Source organism: Geotrypetes seraphini, chromosome 1, assembly GCF_902459505.1.
Source record: "Geotrypetes seraphini chromosome 1, aGeoSer1.1, whole genome shotgun sequence".
NCBI lineage: Eukaryota > Metazoa > Chordata > Amphibia > Gymnophiona > Dermophiidae > Geotrypetes > Geotrypetes seraphini.
Window position 1 is genome coordinate 450,779,480 of NC_047084.1, and position 23,919 is coordinate 450,803,398.

General features: G+C 42.9%; 1 protein-coding gene across 2 annotated transcripts in view; it reads right to left on the minus strand.

Moving 5' to 3' along the window:
* The window catches only part of BGN (biglycan), a 94,717-nt gene that overhangs the window by 34,681 nt on the left and 36,117 nt on the right, over positions 1–23,919 (minus strand). Inside the window, exon 2 of one of the 2 annotated variants that reach the window (XM_033921144.1) lies at positions 2,963–3,084. The exons of the other annotated variant lie outside the window; for it this stretch is intronic. The gene's annotated coding sequence lies outside the window, so the exon portion shown is untranslated. The remainder of the gene's footprint in view (positions 1–2,962; positions 3,085–23,919) is intronic. 2 annotated transcript variants of the gene reach the window in all.

Below are 23,919 nucleotides of genomic sequence, written 5' to 3' on the forward strand. Positions count from 1 at the left end.
AGTAGATGGAACCTAAGCACAGCACCAGGCAGAGCTTTGGGTTTCTGGCCCAGAAATATCTAAGAAAAAGGACAATTTAAATTAAATCATTAATTTATAGAGCATGTACAGTTGGCAGACTGGATGGACCAGTTGGGTCTTTATCTGCCATCATTTACTATGTTACTAAATGGCAACAGATAAAGACCTGCATGGTCCATCCAGTCTGCCCAACTGTTTGACCCTCATCATCTAGTAATTATTCATTTTACTTTCTAAGCTCCTCTATAAGATGTCCTCCCCTCCTCCCCTGCGATAAGCAAGACCTGTACTCGGATGATATAAATGTGGTATAAAATATGCATACTTGCTTCCAGTCCCTCTTGCCATTTACATTTATGAGATTTTTGAGATGAGAATAGACCCATCTGCAGACGGGACCTGTGTGTGTGGTCTAAGACATTCATGCAGACTGTCGTCTCTGGATTATTCCTACACGCTCCAGCACAAAATGGTACAGTGCAGAGAAGATCCAGATTTACACTGCTAATGTTTTGCAGAACTAATTTGCACAGGACTTGTCTCAGTGTGACCATAATTTCCTGCAGTTTAGCCTGTACATTTGCAAATGTTTATGTTATTTTTCTCTCTAGCCTTTCATCCACTGTCCCCCAAGCCATTGGTATTGGCAGCAGAAGGTCTGAGCACACTTGGCTTTTCTTCTCCTTTTGTTTCACTCAGTTCTTTTGCATGATTATTTATTATCTCTTGCAGCAGCACTGAAACTGGCTCATATTAAGAAAGCAAATTCTAGTGCAATGTGTCTAGGGGTCCTGAACCGTAGGGTCTTGTATCTGAACCCACAAGTTGTTTGCAGAAAACTGTCAATCATGTTTTCAACTCCACCTTCTTCCCAGAGAGCTCTCCCCCTAATTTGTTTTCTGCAAGCAAATTGCTCGGAAGTGTTTTTGATCTGCTCTCCAGTTTTATTATTATCGAGTATTTTATTCTCAGTGTTTGTTTGGGGGCTTGGTGCCCAGAAGTTTCCACTTGCTGGGACCTCAGCTTGGGAGAAGCCGCAGACTCAAACTGCAGAAGTCTGCTGCTAACAGGATAAGCCCCTCAGGACACCTAGTTAGCCAGTCAGTGCCCCCCTGCCTGATCACTTTGTAGATTCTCCAGCCAGGTGACTGAAGTGAGCCCTTAGAGTAAGGGCAATGGTACAAAGGCTACTGGAATTTTGTGCCATAGAGCTGGTCCCAAACGCCAAATCAGTCTTGGACAGATACTCCATATACTTTATTGTGCCAAAAAAAGGCTCAGAAACTGGGGCCGTGCACATAGCGGGAGTAGAAAATGTTCTGGCTGACTTTCTCAGTCAACAGACCCTCGACCCGGGGGAATGGTCTCTGTACTCCCAGGCATTCAATGCCATAGTTTGGCGGTAAAAGCCTCCTCAGATGGATCTGATAGCCTCGGCAGTAAACACAAAAATGATTGCTTCTACAACCAGACACATGAACCCGGAAGCAAGGGGTTGGATGTGTTGGTCTAACTGTGGCAAGAGAAAGAGCTCTTATACATGTTTCCCCCATGGCCCATTCTCTGGTGAGTCGTTTGCAGGATTGTGAGGCATCCAGGTTTGGTAGTCTTAGTGATGCCCGATTGACCCCGCAGGCTGTGGTATGCAGACCTAGTCTGTCTCCAGAAGGTTGAAGGCCTCAGGTTGCCAGTTCAAGTGGACCTTCACACTCAGGGTCCAGTTTCTATCAAGAATCTGGAACATTTTGGGCTTATGGCATGGCTCTTGAGCATGCAGCCCTGGCAAGCAAGGGATATTCAGATGTGGTGGTCACCACTTTGTTCAGAGCTAAGAGACTGTCCATGGTAGCAGCCTATGCTAATGCCTGGAAGTCCTTTCAGCACTGGTGCATTATGGAAGGTGCAGAACCTGTCCGAGCTCCAATTTTGGTAATCTTGGATTTTTTGCAGGCAAGACTTTAGAAGGGCCTTTTGGTCAGTTCTTTGAAAGTGTAGATAGCAGGCCTTTCCTGTTTCCAAGCACGGGGATACAGAGGCTCCCTGGCCTCTCACCCAGGTGTTGCCCAGTTCATTAAAGGGGCTCTTTGTTGTGCTCTCTGATTCATCCCTCCTTTCCTTTCCTGAAATCTTAACATTGTATTGCAGGGCCTCAGTGGATCTCTATATGAGCCCTTGAGGAAAGCTTGCCTTCTGGAACTTACTGTCAAGACAGTATTCTTGGTGGCGATTATATTAGCAAGACGAGTCTCCGAGTTGCTAGCTCTTTCCTGCAGGGAGCCATTCCACAAGATAACAGAAGCAGGGATCTCCTTAGGCACAGTTCTGACCTTCTTACCAAAGGATGTCTCAGCCTTCCACATTAATCAGGAAGTCTGTCTGCTTGCTTTCTCTCCTGTGAGATTGAAGAAAAAGGACAGGGCGTTGCATTTGCTGGATGTCAAGTACGCTTTTCTCTGGTATCTTGAAGTTACTAATGAGTTTCAAGTATCAGATCATCTCTTTGTTCTGACCAGTCATGTGAAGAAAGGGAGGCTGGCATCTAAAGCCTCGATTTCCAGACAGATCAAGATGTCCATTTCCTCCATGTCCGTGGGCTGCGGTAAGCAGCCCAAGATTACATTGAAAGCTCACTCCATCAGAGGAGTTGCTACCTCTTGGGCAGAGACTAGCACTGGCTCATCCAAGGAGATGTGTAGAGCGGCATACTGTTGTATCTACCAGTACACCCAAATCTCTTTCAAGGTTACTTCCCTCTAATACTAATACCTTCACCAGATTCTACAGGATGGATGTAGCAGCCAGGAAAGATGCCACTTTTGGGTCCTCTGTCCTGAAGGCAGGCTGAGTGGGCCCACCTTAGATTCTGGGAACTGCTTTGGTACTTCCCTATGGTTCAGGACCAATAGACACATTGCACTAGAAAGAAAGATTAGGTTCTTACCTCAATAATCTTTCTTGCAGATGTGTCTAGTAGTCCTGAAGCCCTGCCCTGTAAGTGGGCTTCGCCTGCCTTCTGCTTTGGAATCAGTCTTGTGCTGGAGAAATCTCTGCCTTAAAGGAGAGCTGAAAAAAAAAAGAAAGAGAACGCTCCAGACAGTGCTTAGTCTGCTTCAAGTCTCTGCTAGATAGCGGGACATGTGAGTAACTACAAGCTCTATATAAACTTAGTGCTGGTTGCACATGTTTTTGTATCTGTTTTTATTACAGCTGTCTGTATGTTATAATGTTTATTGGTAATGTTTGTTTCAGAGAAGAACAGAATTGTACTGAAGGGAATTACTCCCCATTTCCCTCTTTCCAGTTGTATCTTTCCTTACAGTGCTGCTTGATTGCTTTTGTATGACCTGAGGGGGCAGGAGCAGCTCCCAGGAAAGGAGGTGAAGTTGAAAATGTGATTGGAAGTTTTCTGCAAGCAACTTGCGGGTTCAAATACAAGACCACACTAGACACATCTACAAGAAAGTTAATTACTGAGGTAAGAATCTAATCTTTCTTTAACTTCTTGGAAGCTGTGTTCACTGATGGCACTCTGTCATATTCTTTGAGGTAAAAGTGATGGGAATGCAGGGAGATGACAAACACATGGTAAATGATCACATGCTGATTAGCAACAACACCAGGTGGTATAATAGTTTCTTGGTGTTAATTTCTCGGTAAATAAGGTGCAAATGAAGTTGAGTTAAAGGCAAGTGAAACATCAGAGCTGCCGAATATGGAAATGGAACTTCTGAGCAATATCAAAGTTTTGTGGGACAAACTCTGATGGATTAAATGTTCCTGAGCAATATCAAAGTTTTGTGGGACAAACTCTGATGGATTAAATGTTCTTCCCTTCTCCTCCCCCACTCAGCATATACATTTTATTTATCCAGCCAAAAAAGGGTGGCAACAGAGTGTTTCTAGAGGCTAATCAATGCTGGCCAATAACTCAAACCATCAAACTAACAGTCTATAATTAGTTCAGTAGGTGAGCTGAGACAGGGTGAACAACACCCGATTTGAACTAACCCGAACTGAGGTTGCAATGCTGATAATAACAACTTGGATGAGAAGAAAATAAAAGGAGACCTCCCCGGTCACAGCTCCTGAAGACGCATAATCATGAAACACAGTTCTGTGTCAGTCTGGACTGATTGGTAACACTCAGACTGTATAAAACATCACGAGGAGAGATAACAAGGGATATTTGAAATGAGACTTTGAAATTTGGGTCCAGATGTTTTCTGGCTAACAACAATATTGCGACTGCAATATTTGGCAAGAAGAAGGATTTTGTTAGAAGGCACTTGAACGCTGGGGGGAATGAACGGGGGGGGGGGGGGGGAGGGAGGGGGGAGGGTTCCCATATATGAGAGCTTGAGATTTATTTCTCATTGAGTATGTGATTGTGAGTAGCTGTTTTTCAATATAAGATAAATTATAATAAAAAATCAATAATTTTGAAAGTGAAGTATTGTAGTGAATAGCTTACTTAGATATAGAAGTATATTTAATTAATGGAAGCTGTTTTTTGAACGAATTGTGGGCTTCGTGTTTTGTAAGTAGTCTATAATTAACGGAACAGTTTTTTTCCTGTTAAATTTAGACTGGATTTTTAGTTCTCATGGATTTGGACTAGATAAAGTTAACTGGATAAAGTTGTCTAATTAACTCTTGTCGCACAAAGTCAGCTAAATACGTATTAATCTTTGTGTGTCCAAAGCCAATTCTTACAGCAGTGGCACATATTCTATTCTGATCATAAACATGGCAACTGTCTCAGAACTGCTGAAATGAATGTGATTTTCCCAGGAGCACATATCTATTATATAAGAACTAAGAACATAAGCAGTGCCTCTGCTGGGTCAGATCAGAGGTCCATCATACCCAGCAGTCCGCTCACGCGGCAGCCCATCAGGTCCAGGACCTGTATAGTAATCCTCTATCTATACCAGTGTTTTACAACCTTTTTACACCTATGGATCGGCAGAAATAAAATAATTATTCTGTGGACCGGCATCTGTCCGTGGACCATAAGAACATAAGCAATGTCTCCACTGGGTCAGACCCGAGGTCCATCATGCCCAGCAGTCTGCTCACGCGGCGGCCCAACAGGTCCAGGACCTGGGCAGTAGCTCCCTATCTATACCCCTCTATCCCTTTTTCCAGCAGGAATTTGTCCAATCCTTTCTTGAAATCCAGTACCGTACTCTGTCCTATTACGTCCTCTGGAAGTGCATTCCAGGTGTCCACCACACACTGGGTAAAGAAAAATTTCCTAGCATTTGTTTTGAATCTGTCCCCTTCCAATTTTTCTGAATGCCCTCTTGTTCTTATATGTTTTGAAAGTTTGAAGAATCTGTCCCTCTCTATTTTCTCTATGCCCTTCATGATCTTGTAGGTCTCTATCATATCTCCTCTGAGTCTCCGCTTTTCCAGAGAGAAGAGCCCCAGTCTCTCCAATCTTTCAGTGTATGAGAGGTTTTCCATGCCCTTAATCATTCGTGTCGCTCTCCTCTGGACCCTCTTAAGGTACGGTGACCAATACTGAACACAGTACTCCAGGTCCGGGCGCACCATTGCCTGATACAATGGCAGGATGACTTCTTTTGTTCTGGTCGTAATACCCTTCTTAATAATACCCAACATTCTGTTTGCCTTCTTCGCGGCTGCTGCACATTGTGCCGTTGACTTCATTGTTGTATCCACCAGTACAACCAAATCTCTTTCAAAGTTACTTCCCTCTAATACTAATCCCCCCATTTGGTAGCTGAACATCGGGTTCTTTCTCCCTATATGCATGACCTTACATTTCCCTACATTGAATTTCATCTGCCATTTATTCGCCCAGTTTGTTTAAGTCCCTTTGTAGGTCCTCACACTCTTCCGTAGTTCTAACCCTTCTACAGAGTTTAGTGTCATCCGCAAATTTTATAACTTCACATTTTGTCCCCGTTTCCAGGTCATTAATAAATACATTAAACAGCAGCGGTCCCAGTACAGACCCTTGTGGAACTCCGCTCGTGACCTTCCTCCAGCCCGAGTAGTGACCCTTCACTCCAACCCTCTGTCTTCTGCCTGCCAACCAGTGTTTGACCCATCTGTGTACGTCCCCTTCCACCCCGTGGTTCCACAGCTTCCTAAGTAGCCGCTCATGGAGTACCTTGTCATAGGCCTTTTGGAAGTCGAGGTAAATGATGTCTATGGGTTCCCCTTTGTCCAACTGGCTGTTCACCCTCTCAAAGAAGTGCAGTAAATTTGTTTGGCACGATCTTCCTTTGCAGAAGCCATGTTGGCTCGCTTTCATCAGCCCATGTTTTTCGATGTGCTCACAGATGCTGTCCTTTATCAGTGCTTCTACCATCTTGCCCGGAACCGATGTCAAACTTACCGGCCTGTAGTTTCCCGGGTCTCCTCTTGACCCCTTTTTAAAGATAGGTGTAACATTTGCTATCTTCCAGTCCTCCGGGATCTCCCCAGTTTTCAAGGATAGGTTGCAAACTTGTTGGAGTATTCCCGCTATCTCATTTCTTAATTCCTTTAGTACCCTAGGGTGGATTCCATCCGGGCCTGGTGATTTGTCGCTTTTCAATCTATCTATCTGTTGGAGGACATCCTCATGGCTCACCTCTATTGTTGACAGTTTTTCTTCTTGATCACCATGGAAGATCACGTCGGGTTCTGGTACAGTGGATGTGTCCTCGCTTGTGAAGACTGACGAGAAGAATTTGTTTAACCTGTCGGCTACCTCTTCTTGCTCCTTTATCACTCCCTTTTTGTCTCCATCATCCAACGGTCCTACTTCCTCCCTCGCTGGTTGCTTCCCTTTAACATATCTGAAGAACGATTTGAAGTTTTTTGCCTCCCTGGCCAGCCTCTCTTCGTATTCTCTTTTCACTCTCCTAACCACTTGATGACATTCTCTTTGGCGTTTTCTGTGTTCCTTCCAGTTTTCCCCAGTTTGGTCCTTTTTCCATTTCCGGAATGAATTTTTCTTGTCTCCTATCGCTTTCTTCACCTCATTGTTTATCCATGCGGGGTCTTTTGTTCGGTTTTTTTTGCACCCTTTTCTAAATCTGGGGATGTACATATGTTGTGCTTCTTGCACTGTGTCCTTGAATAGAGACCAGGCTTGCTCTACAGTTTCTCCTCTCCTTGACCAGCGGTTGAAGAACACTGGGCTAAGTTGTGGGCCAGACCCTGCCCACTTCTATCCAATCTCCACCCCAGACACCGCCTCCATAATAGTACTAATTGCACCTTGCACGTCCCACGCCTCATCTGGAAGCCTTCCAGGATGCCCGTAGAAGCCACTGCCCATGACTTTGTGCACTGAATCAGTTAGGAAGAGGGAGCTGGCTCGAAGATAACGCCGCATTGATCGCACCGTGGACCGGCGGTTGAAGAACACTGTTTTGGGCCTGATGCATGTGCTGGCCCTATGGACCGGCAGGAAATTTCTGTGGACCGGCACTGTTCCATGGACCGGTGGTTGAAGAACACTGATCTATACCCTTCTATCCCCTTTTCCTTCAGAAAATTGTCCAATCCCTTCTTGAACTCCAGTACCGTACCCTGTCCTATCACGCCCTCTGGAAGCGCATTCCAGGTGTCCACCACCCGTTGGGTGAAGAAGAACTTCCTATTACCATCCCAAGCACCAGGGTCAGCCCAAAAATCTGGACATCCTAACCTAAAATGCTTGCTTTTTCAAGACGCTTTTAACTGATCGTACTTACGTACGCACCTATTTTCTCATGAATTAAATCATTTCCCTTCCCTATTGTACTTTCCTTATTTGTGTTCTTTTTTTTAAAAAAAAATTGTAGTTCTCCCATTTTTTCCCAATATTTTCATGTTACTAGAATGTTTTTTCATGTTTATTATCTAAAACGTTTGTTCCCCAGCTATTTTAAATTATTATGTACAACACTTTGTACCTTTGAATAAGCTGTAGCTCTAACCACTGCACCATACTCTCCTCAATATATGAGATTTTCAAGTTGAGACCTGATTATGCACCCTTCACTTTGAATTGAGTATGTTTTTAAACCGAGTCAGTCAGAGAGAAATCTCTAGGAAATATTTATAAAAAGCCACGTAAAGAAAAAAAATTGAAATATTTAGAATATAAAAATATAATTAATACCACCAGATGGGAGGTTTTTATGCCAATGACAGAGAGGGAGTTTGGAAGGATCTTTTGATTTTTTTGTATGACTCCCGTATGCATATTAAGGCTTTTCCTACCCTCTGGTTTGCTTAAATAGGTGACATGTTATAAATTGAAAGAAAAAGTTAATAGTAGTTACCACTCTTCAGAAAACCATCTCAAATACAAGGGATCTTCAAAAAGTTTCTGCACTTATAATTTTTTAAACACTAAATCTTAACTCTGTTAGTACTACTCAATCTGTCATTTTTTTAATCATTGTAAACCGCATAGAACTTCACAGTCCTGCAGTATATAAACTGTTGTTATTATTATTATTATTTATTAAATTTCTCAAAAGCAAATTACATCACTTTTCCACATAATCACCATGTTTTGCGACTGACTAGTCACATGCAATTTTATGACACACCCTCTTACCACTCCTCCCCCTCTCCCCCGCCCCCAACCATTTCCTGTGAAAATATGAAAGTATGGACACTTTTTGACAAACCCTCATACATCTAGAACTCAATGCTGCATATCAGGCAGCTCAGGAAATAGCTGACAAACAAAATAAGACAATAAACTCCGATATGATGCCCAAGTCAAAATCCAAGAGCTACAAGCTGGGAACAGAGTACTGATTAGGGTTCTAGGCATCCCAGGCAAGCACAAGCTTTCAATCTGCTGGTACAAAGAGTCTTGGTTGCCAAACCTGCCAGTATACAAGCTGACACCCGAAAGTGGAAAAGGTCCTGAGAAAACTCCACAAAGAAATCACCTACTCCACATAGGTCAATCGGTCTAATTGCCACAGATTGAAAACTCTACAACATTCAGGCCAATAGCAAAATACAAACAAAAGTTAAGACATCAAACTTGCTCATAGAATGAACAAGAAAGCTGTGACACAGACAAATCTGCAGAATTTTTGGAATCTGAAGATTCCACATTTTAGATGGATATTGTATGGACCCACCAGCATCACAAGGCCTAGATCCGATTGAGTTAGTGAGACACTACACAAGTGGGTCACTAATTAAGACAGTGCCAGAATGAAATGTTAAAAGTACAGATCTTAGTGACCTCTCTCTTACATAACATACAAATGATCCACTTCGTGTACCTCCATTGTTAAATTTATCTGAATCATCCAATGACTCCAAACTTCTACCTGAGCTTAGCGTTCCACAGTTGATAACAGTCCTTATAATGCTCCAGGACCTTTAAATGGTATAACTGAAGAAAATACAGCTGATAGTGAAAGTATGCCTGCTGTTTCAGAAGACACATCTGGTCCACACACTGATGATACTGTATTGGTACACAGGTCAGACAGGAGCCATACTTATGACACAAAACTTGTTTATGATGAATTGGGTACCCCTTCTAATCAGTCTCTACAAATTTCTGCAAAGACTGTCATTGGCTAATTTGTTGATAATTCTTGAATGCATGAGTAAATATGTTCAACTGTCTAGTCGGGACAACTCTGCTGTATTAGGTAGCAATTGTGCTTACCACATTGGCCTTACAGGTGGACATGGGGACCTGCCCAATTGTGTTAGGGGGAGAGTGTGAGGAAGTGGATTCCTCTGTTCACTGAATCTTTCAGAAGTTTCAAGATGCAGGGAGCTGCTATCGCTTCTGATGTCATGGCAATGGGGAGGCTGTCGTGCACACTGTGTGGCTTCTACCCACTGCCAGGAGCAGAGAATTACTATTGGCTCTTTTCAGATATTCAGAGTTTTTTTTTCAACCTGAGAAAAGTAAAAACAAAGGCAAGGGACAATGTGTGTGAGAAGGGAAGTGAGCAGTTTGGAGTAGGGAGAAGCAGCTTGTCTCTCTGGTTAATAGTTTGGTGAGAGAGAATTTCTCTGTACATATTGCTCTGGGGATCAGTGTCCCAGAGCCTTAAATACACTGCTAAAGGGGGAATTTCTATTTCTCCTATTCATTCTCTTTTTACCTGATCATATCTTCTGGCCTGCCTCCTGCGTACATAAGCGGCTCCTGGGTATCACAGAAGACCATAAGTTACACAAAGATTAGGGGACATTGGATGAAGTTACAGGGAAATACTTTTAAACCCAATAGGAGAAAATACTTAATGCATGGCCAGAGGATGTGGTGTCATCGGTGTAGGTGGGTTTGGAAAAGGTTTGAACAAGTTCCTGGAGGAAAGGTCCCTAGTCTGATGAGATAGACATGGGGGGAGCCAATGCTTACTTTGGGATCATAGCATGGAATGTTACTACTATTTGGGGTTTTTTGTCAGGTACTTGTGACCTGGATTAGCCACTGTGGAAACAGGATACTGGGCTAGATGGACCATCAGACTGACTCAGTGTGGCTATTTTTATGAAGCTCTGAGCACAAAGATGATGTTATGTCATTGTTACCAAGCCGTTAAACAGTCAAACGTGGTCTATTTTGCTTCAGAGCAGGTTTAGCATTGTTGCCATGCTTGATTCTACTGGCGAAATGTTCCATAATTTCACCACATTTTTCAGTAAAGCATGTTGCCCTCTGAACCTGGTTAAACCTTTCCCTCTTAGCTATATAGGGATTCTCTTTCTTTTATTGTCTGCTCCTGAGAATCACGTTAACACAGAGCGTTTTCTTCCCGGATCGCCCCTTCTCTTCCCTGAAGCTAACGGGGAACAGCACCTGCTCTTTGCTGAAAGAGATCGTTAAGGTCAGCTGCAGGAATCCAGCAGGAGAGTCTGAAAATAACTACCCTTTCTAGAAAATTACTACCCACTCCCTGTCCAGCACTTTCACTGGCACTAATGAGCTCTAAATGGTACACCGTGCAGTATTGCTTGTAAATACAGGTATGCGTCACATAATGTCCACGTTATGTTCTGTGAAAGTGAACACTATGGGGCTCCTAATCGAAAGAGAAAAACGTCCAAAAACTGGCCTAAGTCAGTACTTGGATGAACATTTCCCAAATACGTCCAAGTGACGATAATAAAAACAGGTTTTGGACGTATTTCTAAACGACCTAGGCCTTCATAGTGCCGCTGAACGACCAAAGCTAAATGGGGTGTTTCAGGAGGGGTGTCGAGGGCAGGAGTTGGGCGGGACGTGGGCTGGCTTAGACTTAGTCGTACAGCATGTATAACCAAAAGTTATACAGCCCAGGATCGATGGAACTTGGACGTTGTGACTTAGACCATGTAAAACATGATCTAAGTCACAAAATCCCACCTCAAGTCACCAGATAAGCACTGCAAACACATAGAACAGTCCCCCACATACTACCCCAGTGATCACTGATCCCCCCCCACCCCATAAAAATCGTAAATGCACCTTTAAAATTCAGCCTCCAGACCATTATCACCTGGCCGCCTGGCATAGGAAAGCCTAGTCGTTAAGCACAGAGGCAGCTTAAGCCGTCTTGGGGGTGGGTTAGGGCCTCATGGAGAGGAGGACCCATGCCCATAAGCCCCTGTAATCACTGCATTGATACTTAAACATGTGCACTCCCCTAAACACCCCCAAAACTGTTTTTTACTGGCATATAAGTGACTCCTGCAGCCATAAGGCTATTAGGGTTGTAGATGAGTGGGTCTAGGGGATTCTGGAGGTGGTTTGGGGGGCTCACCATGACCTATAAGGGAGAAGACATGGCACCCTTTTTGTGAAGTTCACAGCAGTGCCATATAAGGTATCCCACTATTTAGGTGCCATGTCTGGGTGTTCAGTCCATCACTTTGCAGACCCCTCCCACGTCCAACAGGGCTTGTTCTAGGCGTTTTTGACTTGAACAAAAAGTTGGACAAAAATGTGGTATAAAGATGAACAATTTAGCGGCTTGGACGATCAGATCAGCAGGACGTATAGTTAGACGATTTTCGAAACAAAAAATATTTTGGACGTATTTTTCGAAAATGTGTCCTAGGCTGTTTTTTACTTTGGATGACTTACGACTTAGACAAAAACAGACTTAGACATTCCTTTCGATTATGCCCCTCTATGTGATTTGGATATTTTTCACTCTTTAAACTTTTATGCACTTAGCCTACATGTTGTACACAATGTAAATACTTTAATCAAGAGGAGGAGGCTCATACATATCATACACACTTTAAACGTTTTAATCAAGATGATGAAGATCATCCATATCACTGTTTTCAGTTTCCTCCTGGGATTGCAGTGGAGGAGTGTCGGGGAAATAGGCTCCTCATGGTATTCCACTAGAATAATCTGCATAGGGGAGCTGTCACCAACAATGAGAATGTCATCTCCTGTAATGCCTGAAGGACCTGTTTGAGGATCTTCTTGGGGAGGTGTTGACTTCTTCGGGAAAATGTCCAGTGTTGCCTGCCTGGTCTGTCTTTTCTTTTCTTCATAAATCTGCCTATAAGCATTTCACGGGCACTCCTTCACAGACATTCCTTTCAATCATCGAAAACCATTCACTGTTTGGGTCCATTTCTTCAGCAGCTGATTTAAGTCTTGAAAGAATTTGGCTAGCCCCTTCACAGTCAACTTCTTGTTCTTGTGCAGTTTTCCTTGTCTCTTCCTCAGCTATTCTTTGTTCCTCCAGCTGCAGCAACTCTTCATTTGTAAGCTTCTCAGGAATCACCTCCAGGAGCAATTCTATGTCCTCATCATCAATGTCAAGGTTCAGATTACTATTTGCCACGTCAACAACAGCTCTATTAATTCTGAAAATGTCTTCATCTCTTTCAAATCCTTTGATGTTATGCTCAAACCTCTTCAATACCTTCTTCCATATGCCATTCATGCACTCTTTGGTGACATCATCCCAGGCCCAAGCATGGTTCTTTAAGGAATGGTAAATGTTATACTCCTTCCAGAACTCTATCAGTGTCAAAATTGCCAGTATTGTCAGTTGCAGCAACAGCCTGGGTGAGTGGCCTTCTAAGGAAGTAGGCCTTAAGGGCTGCAATTACCCCTTGGTCCATTGGCTGTATTAAAGAGGTAGTATTTGGTGGGAGGAACACCACTTTGATTTTGGGGTGGAGATCAACAGTGAAAGGGCGATGTCCTGGAACATTATCCACAATTAACTAGATCTTAAAAGGAATGCCCTCTTCCATGCAGTACGTACTTTTGCATCTCAGCAGCATAAAAGTTAAGGAGGGCATCCTAGAACTAGATTTGAGTCACCCAGGTTTTCTTATTGGACCTGTAATAAACAGGCAGTATAAGCTTATTAATGTTCTTAAAAGCCCTGGGGTTCTCACTGTGCCAGATGAAAAAAGGTTTCACATTGTATCCAGCAACACTGCTTCCGAACAACACTGTCATCGGGACCTTGAAAGCCTTAAAGCGGTGTATTGCAAACTGTGTGCCTTGGCACAATAGTGTTCCGCGTTAAGATTCCGGGTGTGCTGCGAGAGGCACATTGTATAGGCAAGTCAGCCAGCACCGGTGCCTCTCCTGCTCTCTGCACCACCCCATCGGCGTAGTCATTTCTGGGTTAACAAGCTCAGGGCCCTGTCTAGAGGGCCTCTGCGCATGCATGCGCATGACATCATCACATCGAAGTCTGCGCATGTCCAGAGATCCTCCAGCCAAGGCCCCAAGTTTAGTGTGCTGCGGCTTGGAAAAGTTTGCGAGGCACTGCCTTAAAGCCTGGCACTAACTTAGCCTCCTTATGGATAAAGGTCCTTTCAGGCATTCTCTTCCAGATCAAGGAGATTTCGTCCATATTTAAAATTTGCTGGAGCAAATAACCTTCCTCTCTTATCAGTTTATCCAGTGTTTCAAAATATTCTGTTGCCTTCTCATCAGTACTCGCAGACTCACCACGTTCATATTATGCAAGGAATAACGACTCTTGAAGTGCCTGAACGACTCAGAGCTGGCACTGAGCTCCTCTGTATTTTGTAGTCTGGTCCTGCTTTTTTTTTTCAGCATCTCAAACAAGTTTTGTGCTTTTTGCCATAATTTTTCAATATCAGATATGGGCCCCTCTCATTTCTTCGTTAGTCTAATAGCTTTCAGCGGAGATGATCCTTTCACAGCTTTTATCCTTACTTTTCAATATTGGCGTGATTGTTGAATGAGACTTGCTGTGTTCATGAGCGACAGTGTTCACTGCTTTTGCTATTTTCTCATAATCTAATCACGTTTTGTTTCAATTCCAAATCAATGCTTTTCCTTTACTTCTTGCTGCTGCTGTCATCAGCAGTGGATTAGGTGCATTTGGAAGCCATGATTTAAGTTCATAGAAACATAGAAACATAGAAAATGACGGCAGAAAAGGGCCACAGCCCATCCAGTCTGCCCACACCAAAGACCCACCCCCTATCTACCTCCATGAAGAGATCCGACATGCCAATCCCATCTTTTCTTAAAATCTGGCACGCTGCTGGCCTCAATTACCTTTTGTGGAAGATTATTCCAGCGATCAACCACCCTTTCAGTGGAAGAAATATTTTCTGGTATCACCATGAAATTTCCCACCCCTGATTTTCCACGGGTGCCCTCTTGTCGCCGTGGGTTCTTTAAGAAAAAAGAGATCTTCTTCCACCTCGATACGGCCCGTGACATATTTGAACGTCTCGATCATGTCTCCCCTCTCTCTGCGTTCTTCGAGTGAGTATAGCTGCAACTTATCCAGCCGTTCCTCATACGGGAGATCCTTGAGTCCTGAAACCATTCTGGTGGTATTTTCGAAAGAAAATTTCTCACCCAAAAAATGCACAAGATGCTAGATCCGCAAGATACAACGAGCCGAGCCATGGATGTTAATGTAAATGGATGTTATCTGGAACGATGTTATGCGGCATATACCTGTAATTTACAGGGTGGGCCAATTGCATGGCATATCCTCTAGGCTGTTCCATCCGAAGCTTCAGTTTAAAATGTTCCCCCTGTACTGGGAAGATCAGTGGTGTGTCTGTAAAGAAATTCTGTAGTATATCACGTACAGGACCATTTTTTTAATGACTTCCTTTGTTACAATTTGTTTCACTAAATTCTTAAAGCACCAGCAAACATGAGAGTAAAGCTGATCAATGTAACTCCTGCTTCTCCATCTATCAATCCCATCTCCTTCTCAGCTGGAAATGTAGACAAGCAGTTGTTCTTCTGGATTGCAACGTGCCCCTTTCTTCACTCAACGTGTAATTAAACTCTGGAATTAATTGCCAAAAGATATGTTAAAAACAATTAGCTTAGCAGGGTTTCAAAAAGGTTTGAATGATTTCCTTAAAGAAAAGTCTCCATAAGCCATTATTAAGATGGACTTGGGACAATCCACTGCTTATTTCTAGGATAAGTAGCATAAAATATGTTTTATTCTTTGGATCTTGCCAGATACTTGTGACCTGAATTTGCCACAGTTAGAAACAGGATACTGGGTTTAATGGACCTTCGGTCTGTCCCAGTATGACAAGACTTATGTTCTTTAAGAGCATCACATGAAGCTAGTGCAGTGGAGTACCTAGGGGGGGGTGGGGGGGGGGGGCGGGCCGCCCCGGGTACCAGCTCATTAGGGGTGCTCAAGCCTTGGAGTCATGGCCCGGGAACTTCCCTGCTATGGCCCAACTCCAAGGCTTCCGCGAGTCCCCGAAGTGATCCTGCCTGAGCCCTCTCTCAAATTCCATTCACCCACGGCCACACCCCCCGTCGCCGTCAGAGCTTGGTCAGCAACTTCCGGTTTCCGGCTGGGTGGAAGCAAGAAAGGGAGCCCGAGCCGTGTGGGGCACTGCAATTAAGGCAGGAACTGAGGGTGAGTATCGCTGGGCTGCTTGGTGGTGGTTTTATTGTTATTTTATTTCTGCCCGAATCAATTTTTTAAAAAGCCCAAAATCGGCCTCCCGAATCATCAACTGACCCTCCCCCCTAAAGCAGGATCGGCATTTTCCTCTTGCTAGCCGGCTCCTGCTTTAGAGGGCGAGGGGGGAGGGTCAGTTGGGAATTGCTGCAATGTCCTGCTTCCCCTCTGGCCTCCTGACCCGTACCTAATTGCATTAGATTGTACATTGTTTCCTGGCAGTGTGCACTTGCATGACAGTTCATACATGTCTGCACATGCTTGGCAATAGTCATCATTGGATCCCCTTAAAATTCCGATTAATGCACAAAGCACTGACTTTGATTTTCAAAGCTTTACATTCAGGTACACCTAATTACTTATCAAAACTCTTGGTACCATATAGACCAATCAGAAATTTACATTCTTCTAACACTCACCAGTTGTCCCTGCCCTCAGTTCACCTGGCAAGATTGACTTCGACACGTAATTCCACCCTTTTTTTTTTCTTCTGCACCTTATATATAGAAATTTCTTCCTATTGAATTACCTACTGAATTCTCCTATATTAAATTTCAAAGTCTCTTGAAAACTTATCTTTTCAATTTAGCATACTCTTAGAAGAATATGAGTTTCTTGCTATAACTAGATTTTCTTGGATAAGGACTTGGGGAGGGATTCCAGACTGTAGCTTTTTCATATTTTATTTTTATATTGTTATATTTAATTTATCTTTCATTTTGACAATGGAGTTCCTTTCCTTTTTGGTTTGTTTTTAAATTTGTAAACCGTTCTGCTGTTATTGTGAAGGGCAGTCTATATATACTAATAAACAAACATACGCATTCCAGAACCAAACACCCCAGAAGAAAAGGCACACAATTTTCTGCCTACCCATAAGGTGCCTATTTTATAAGAGCAAAACAAAAAAGCGAACAGGAGAACAAAGGTCCTCCGTGAAAAAGCAGTCGACAAAGTCATCAAGAGTAGATAGAAAATCAGTAGGTACTGATGGTGTTCATTACTCCATGATGATGACAACTCAATGACTCTTGCTCCACAGAACTAGTGATTCCACGACTCAACACCAATCGTGTTTCGGCCAAGAAATCTCAGAAATCTCAGAAATCTCAGAAATCTAGATTGCCAGAAACTGTGGTCACAAAGGATATCAATGAGTATACTTGACACATAATCAAGATTCTTATATAAGGAATGCCGATATCGTCCAAAACAGATACAATGGGCAAATCTCTTGCAATAGCATCAAACTGAACACCAGCAGTGCCTACTGGTTTTCCGTCTACTCTGTTGTTGACTATGTTATAAGAACGACATAGGTGCCCAGGTGTCCTTATAAAACAGTTGGCTGATATTCAAAACTAATTAACCGGCCAGAAATAGCTGCCAATTGGTTAAAATGATTGTTTGTGGTTATCTGGACATTTTCACTGGCACTTTATTTGGTTCGTTTTATATCCCGTCCTCTCCAACGAGCTCAGAACAAGTTACAAAGCTGACATACATAATGTGTAGACAGTCAGATTGAGAATTTACATGTGTACAGTGGTCTTAGATCATCTTGGTTTGACATAGACAGCAGATCACAGCATATAATCAGATCATTTTAAAATCAACTGGTTATTTCCACTAAAAATGACTGGTTAGCACAGAATTCAGAAGTGGCTAACTTGTGGGAGTAGTACTCCTTCTCCCACATGGCAGGAAACTTGGGGGTGGTGAGAGTGAGAGGAAGCAGCCAGTCTCCTTGTGGAGAAATTATCCCCCTGTCCAGGGTTGGAGTCAGGTTCACTGCTGATATTCAGCCCCTCGCCACATAAGTAAACCGCTTAAATTGGGCAACATAAATAGAAGTCCTCTCTTTAAGAAGTTTGGCTTATGCGGTGAGGCGGCCCCAGCTCCACCCATACCACACCCCTGTGAATACCTGCGGACAGACTGCATAAAGTAGAAGGAATCTTGTGATGTGCATACATTTTTCTTAGGAATCCTCCTCTGTGCGCCTTCCTATTCAGTGTCAGGAGGCACATTCTGGCTCCCCAGTTAAGGGATGCTCTATGGAAAACTGCAGTCAGTGGGTTCTCCACTTTGAGGTCCATTAAATCCTGCTTGGCCTCCTCCTCAAGTAAAAGGGAGCCCAGGAGTCACCAGTTTGGTCCACCGCTGCCCCCTGAGGCACAAGGTGACATAAAGAGAAGGGAGGAGAAACCGTCAGATCATACTCTTGCCTCAGAGAAAAAGAAGCTGAGTGAAGCTGCTGATGATAGGGAGGATTGAAACTGGCACATGGTAGATCTGCTGATTGCTGGAGACTTGCAAGAGAGAAGAAGTAGGACCCAAACCTTGGGCACAATCCTGAGCTGCCTAGTCCTAAAGAGAAAAACTGGAAGCAAAGAGCCATAAGTCATAGAAAGGAGAGGAGAGAATATTCAGAATACTGAAAGACTGCACCTAGTGCGAAGTGCACAAGAGAGACAAATGAGGGCACAGTATTCCAAGACCTAAAGTGTGACTAGAACAACCCAAGTCTCTGGAGGAGAGAGTGGCGTAGTGGTTACAGCTATAGCCTCAGCACCCTGAGGTTGTGGGTTCAAACCCACGCTGCTCCTTGTGACCCTGGGCAAGTCACTTAATCCAAACAAAAAAAAAAAGGAGTGGAGAAGGGACACAGTCAACCAACTTCAGGGACAATCAATTTATTGAAAATATATAAATAACTGAAACATATGCAACATACAGTATACAAGAAAATATGCAGGCCTAATAAAGAGTCTTTCAATCCTTTTTGTGCCGGGCCCCAACACGGTCCATGTTTCGGCTAAAAAAGCCTTCCTCAGGGGTGTATGAATGAAGCCAAATAAGAAAAACGCTGCGAGCTCCATATAAGCTGAATGGCGTCGCTTTTGTTTTGAGCAGTATTAGCGTCTGGCATACTGACTTGATAAAGAGCGCAAACTTCATCATTTTTCTTGTTTCAGGAACCCATAACAATAAGACTATTCATATAGGTGATATCATTTAATGTTATAAGTGCAAGATTCAGACTCCTGAAGCAGGCCAATGTGGCCGAAACACATCTTGATTGATACAATAAAGAAACTGAGCACCTCAGGTCGCCTTTGCTCTTTTTCTTGCTTAACCAATCATCCCTTCCATCTTTCTCAAGCCAGAAATGTTGCCCAATCACCTCTATCACCTTCCCCATGTCTAATGTGTCTTCCCCTTCCGCTATCCCCACGTCTACCATGTTTTCCAATCACCCCATCTGCCTTCCCTATGTCCAGCGTGTCTCTGAATCTTAGAGTCCAGGTCTAACTTTCATAAAATGCCTAATTTGTCATTATAGAATTGATGCTAAGCGCATCCCATTGTGATGCCCACTAGCACCAAATTCTAGAATGCCCCCATGTTCTGAAGCTAAGATCTACAAAATGCTGTGAAACATTGTTTGAGTTTCAAGTTTATTAATATTTTGATATACCGACCATCACAAGTATCTGGTCGGTTTACAATAGTAAAAAGTAAAAAAATTATTTAATATATTAAAATTATATATAACAACAACAACAAAAAAAAGTCTAAATAAAAATAGGGGGATTGAAATCAAAACAAAGACTTGATTACAATGGGAATGGGACAAAAGGAAAGAAAGGGGAAGGGAAAGTTTTTAAAAATACATGGTTACATGGTATAAATAAGAATAAGAGGAAGGGAGGAAAGCATTTTTATTTTCCCGTTTTTATTTGGGAACTCAGTTGGAATTTAGATAAGCGTATACCAGCAACACTCAATCCACATAAGCCGTTAGCAGAATGAATGCAGGAAGTGAACGCACACCGAACTTAGTCTTAAATATTCTTGCCCTCTCTATGCTGCACAGCTGCTACAGACCATAGCCCTGGAAGGGACAGGGAAAGCCAGCTTCTCTGTGTCATCCTCTCCCCCCCCCTTTCTATTTACGTGGCCACTATAGAACAAAGGCAGGTTAAAATAGCTTCCAAATTATACCTTGCACTGAGTCGTTCACTGGCAATTATAGACAGCACTCAGAAGTGGAAAACCATGTGTCTCTGCTTACTGTGCAAAAATGAAAGAAGGAAAGCGGGGGAGGGGGGAGGAATGCTGGAAGAAGTAGAAGTCAAAAATTACAGTTATATTTTCACCCAGTTGCTAAAAACACTTCTGTAACTAGTCTCTTGGGTGATGTGTGGCACTGACAGCAAGAAAGTAAGTAAACATTGTCCTGTCTCAGACTGGATGGACCGTGTGGGTCTTTATCTGCCGTCATTTACTCTGTGTGTGTGTCTCAGTGGAATGGTCACCCCTTCTTCTCCCTGTTATATCCAAGTTGAAAAGTAACAGGGAGGTCACCTTCAGCTCTTTCAGTTCATTCTTTGGTTTTTGACAGCCTTCCCTTGGGTCCTTACTATAACTTGTCATTTCTATAGCTCTTCTAGACATGCAGTGCTGTACATATACAGACAAGAGACAACCTTTTCTCAGTAGAGAGAGTGTCTAAGGTGGAAATGTTGCCATTTGGTATCTGTGAGGACCCCTTCCACACACAAATGATTGAGAGTATCTTTCTATGATTCGGTGAAGACCCACTGTCCTTATCAACCTTTGTGTGGCTGGAACTCTCTTCATGCAGCCAGAAAAAAATGCACTACCCCCCTCAGCAATATCCTATGGAAGTCCTGCCCAGGTTGCAACCGTAAATGCGGGTTTCATGATCCCATCTGAGGTCGCAGTCCACAGTTTGGGAAACTCTACTGCATTCTGGAGTGTAAGGCTGGTACTACTCATTGCTTCAGATGTGTTTCTCCTGCAAATCAACTAAGCGTATTAGCTTCACTATTACTACTTTGCACCACGGTCAACCAAGGTCCTCAAGGGCCACAGCCCAGTCGGGTTTTCAAGATTTTCACAATGAATATGTATGAGATTGATTTGCATGTACTACTTCCATTGTACACAAATAGATCTCATGCATATTCATTGAGGATATCCTGAAAACCTGACTGGTTAGGTATGGGTTGAGAACTACTGCTGTAACAATGCTGTACAAATATACACGGTGACTATCTGCTTCCCCTTTTCTTCTCTTGTTCATCTGTTCAAAATAGAGGGAGGTGGGGGGGCAGGAGAAGGTCATAGCAAAGGCTTCCCACAAAAGGCTGAGTTGACCAAATTGCTACCTGCTGGAGCAAAGGGTGTAATAAGGAGAAGATAAGGAGGAGCCTGGCTATTTCTCCTGCAGTCTGCTATTTATTAGCCAATGACTAAAGTCCAGGGGAGGGGTTTCTGTTCCCAGCAGACATTTCTTTTTTAGCAAACCCCATGCTTATGGTTAAAGCTCAAAAAATAAAATCCACAGTGACAGCAGAGCTGGATGTCACACCCAGTGCTACATTACAGACCCAGAAGGGAAATCGTATGCTGTTTTGGCCAAGCAGACAGTACAGCTGTGTTCCTGGAGAATGATGTCCAGAATACAGATGTGTTTAATTAAAAAGCTGACAGGGCTGTCTTCTAGTGCGGCTTTTGTTCTATTGCTGCTGTAAATAGAGCATCTCAGTTATATGATCTGCTGGCAGACCTGTGTAATGCCTTTTTTTTAAAGTGCTTATTTAGGCTTTCCTCATCAGGAAAGCTACTTGCATAGGTCATCTCCCTTACACGTTCACATTTCATATCATCCTCAGGCTTGTGACCAGGAATTGTGGGCCACCTGTGTCAGTTTCACTTCCACACCAATTTGGGATTTTCCCCCTCATCTGTAGGGAAGACCAATAAAGTTTCTGTGCGGCCTTATGACTGGCAGATGGATCCTTCTTAGAGATCTTCCTCACCGTCCACAGTATTATATTCCCAATCTCTGAAAATTACAAGAAAGCTAAAAATATATATATAATTGTCTTACCTTTGCTTCTTCCCCTCACCTGCAAGGTAAAGGGGAGAAAGAAAAATTTAAAGCACAGCCCCAGTCAGTTCCCTTAAATGATTTGGAGAATGGATGGAAACAGATATGGATAACCTGATAGTCCCATTTCCACTTTGTCCTCTTGCACCACTGTGGACACATGGGACCCAAGAAAGCAGTCAAATTGTTTGAGAAAGGATATAATGTGTGTCTATCCAAGACTGCAGGCTTTTTCTAATTGGCCTTAATCGCTGAAGGGGCTGATATGACTGGTCAATATGGCAATGCTATTCAAATAGCAAGCCACGCATATGTGCAAGGGTGGTGAAGACCAGCTAAAGAAGCTCTTCTTACTCATTGACTGAGTCCATGAGGAGATTAGAGACCTACATGAAGGAATTTTAAGAAAACATCTAGTTTGTACAACGTGACATGGAGAGGAGACAAGAAAGATAGATTATGAGAGCCATACATAACAAAGGCCTCTTATTTTGGGACAGACAAGTTTGAAGCTTGACGTTTTCCTGTCATCTATATTAAGACTCTTTCTTATGAAAGATAAAGAGAAAATGTTACCGTTAAGACTACTTCTATCCTTTCTGGTTTTTAACTGGGGAACTCGTTAGCAAAAGAAAAATCACAGAGATACAATAGAAATAAAAATTAAACATGGTACATCACTGACTGCTTACTCTGAATTTTAACTCAACATATTGTACATTAAGAACCAATTGTGGCAAAATTATTTCTATTTAGTGTTCCCAGAGGAAGAGCCAGGAATAGGGCTACAGAAAACGGACACCAATAGGAACAGAGGTGAGGTAGATCTCGAATTATTTTCAGAAGCCTCTGTTTGTGAGGCACTAGATAAACTAAAAGAAGAAAAAAAGTATTGGAGCCAGAGGGGAAATAACAGGTATTAAAAGAACATATGGAAGTTCTGGCGATTCTGCTGTCTGACCTTTTCAATGTTTCTTTAAAGTCTAGGAGTCGTCCTGCAAGACTGGAAAAGGGTAAATGCGGTCCCTTTCCACAAAGGTGGAAATAAGGAAGAAGCTGGAAATTACAGACACGTTAGTTTGACCTCAGGGAACAGTAAATGAATAGAAACACTGCTACAACAGTGGATTACAGCATTCAAGCCAGCATGGTTCTAGCAGAGATAGGTCTTGCCCAATTAATCTGATCAATTTCTTTGACTGGATGACCACAGAGTTGAATTGAGGGTGAGTGCTAAATGCCTTTGACATGGTTCCACACTGGGGGGTGCTCATGCACCCACAGAGCTGGCTCCTATGCAAGAATGTCAAATTCAGTGATACAGTAAGGGGTCGATGGGGGGGTGGGGGGCGGACATATAAATAAACTGAGTACACCTGCTATAGGCCCTGTTGCCTGACTGAGTTATAGATTGTTTTAATGGGAGATGACTAATGCTAGTGATAAGTGGAGTTCATAAGAACATAAGAATAGCCTTATTGGGTCAGGCCAGTGGTGCCTCAAGTCCAGACAGTGGCCAATCCAAGTCACAGTACCTGAAAGAAACCCAAATAGTAGCAATATTCCATGCTAACACTTCCCGGGCAAGTAATGGCCTCCCTCATGTCTGTCTCAATATCAGACTATGAATTTTTCCTCCCGGAACTTGTCCAAGCCTTTTTTTAAACCTGGCTATGCTAACTGCTCTGGCAATGAGTTCCAGAGCTTAACTATTCTTTGAGTGGAAAAATATTTCCTCCCATTTGTTTTTAAAATATTCCCATCTAATTTCATTCAGCATCCTCTGGCCTGTGTATTTTTTTTTTTTTTTTTTGAAAGAGTGAAATGTTGATTCACCTTTACCTGTTCTAAACTACTCCGGATTTTGCAGAATTCACTAAAGGAAAGAGGCATTACCAATGGTGTGCTTCAGGGATTGGTCCTTGGTCTGATTCTTTTAAACATTTCCATAAGCGCTATTGTGGATGGGCTAATATCAAAATGAAAAACATGAAGAGGGCTCCAGTATTGTGTAGTAACTACGTAAATACAACTAGCTGCTATACTGAAGTTACTTTTACTTGTAAAGAAGTACAGGAT